Below are 1,637 nucleotides of genomic sequence, written 5' to 3' on the forward strand. Positions count from 1 at the left end.
TATTATGTTGAACTTTCACCAATGCTAGAATTGGTGAAAGTGGGCAACTTTGTCTTCTTCCTGATCTTAGAGGAAAGCTTTCAGTCTTTTACCTTTGATATAGCTGTGGGTTTTTCATATATGGCCTTTGTTATGTCACACTTTAAAAAATATCTATAAAAGTACTAACATAACATATAGGTAAATATACCATTTGGAAGAAGGAAAGCATGATAACCAAAGGCAAAATATTAAGGAAAAAAAGGATGATAGATTCGACTACATAAACAATTGATATCTATATGGCAGAAGCTCTAGAAACTAAAACAATATGATAAATAGGGGTAATATTCTTAGTGTAAAAGAGCTCTTACATATAAATAAGAAAAGAATCCACATGCAAAAACTAAATTTGGCAAAGGACATGAACATGCAATTCACAAGAAAAACATAACAAAGAGTTAAGAAATAGTCTAGGAAAATCTAGGAAGAGTGTTTATCCTCCCCAGTAATTAAACAAAAATTGAAATGAGATAGAACTTTTAATTTTTTAAATATTTTAAATCCTTTTTTACAACCTATAAAATTGACAAAGGTGAGGTAGAATGATAACATGCACTTGGTGATAGTAACTTCATTCATTTTCCATGGGAATACAAATTGGTTTAATCTTTTCTATATGGCACCAAATATTAAATCTTAAAAATGTATATACTCAAAATTATATAACTGGGTTTATCCTAAAGAAAAAATCATGCAATATGTATGTACAAGGATGATCACTAATATGTTATCTAAAAGAATAAAAAGTTGGAAAAACTCTATCAACTATGGGGCCACTGAACATGGTGATGTATACATACATAAGCATATATAAATGTATATATGGGTACCTATTATATAAGCATGGAAATATATATGTATTTATATATTTTTGAGTGTGAAATAATATGCTAAATAATATGCCTAGCACAGCCCCAATTTTACTTACTTCCATGTTTTTGACCAATTTTGGGAGGATATATACAAAAATATTAAAAATGATTGTGTCTTGGTAGTAGGATTTTAAGTGACATATATTTTTCTCTTTTTTCATTTTTTCCCTAGGATTTCAACAATGAACATGTAATCATGTTCTAGTAATGGTTTTTGTTAGTTAAACAATAGTGATGACTTGTTTTTATTGTTTTAAAATACATAACTCATGATATTTACCATTTTAACCATTTTTAAGTGTACAATTCAGCAGCATTAAGTACATTTATATTGTTGTGCAGCTATTACCACTATCCATCTCCTGAACTTTTTCATCTTCCCAAACTGAAACTTTGTACCCAGTAAGCAACACATTTCCATGATCTCGTCCCCTAGCAATGACTTTTTTAAATTAGGAAAATTCTATATTTAATCATGTTTATCCATTCTTTCCCCTTTCCAGCTACGCATATACTTTAAAAATAATTTTATTGAGATACAATTCACGTACCATACAAATCTCCCATCACACATACACTTTTGAAGTACTTTAGCCTTCTTCGTCTTTTTTTTTTTTTAATGAGGAACATAATAACCATGCATGAAGTACAATGTTGAAGATGAATACTCTTGAATTCCTTTGGGAGAAATTATAGGGGAATAATTAGAAGTGAATTTTACCT

The sequence above is a fragment of the Pteropus vampyrus genome, unplaced genomic scaffold (genome assembly GCF_000151845.1).
Source record: "Pteropus vampyrus isolate Shadow unplaced genomic scaffold, Pvam_2.0 Scaffold56, whole genome shotgun sequence".
Taxonomy (NCBI): Eukaryota; Metazoa; Chordata; class Mammalia; order Chiroptera; family Pteropodidae; genus Pteropus; species Pteropus vampyrus.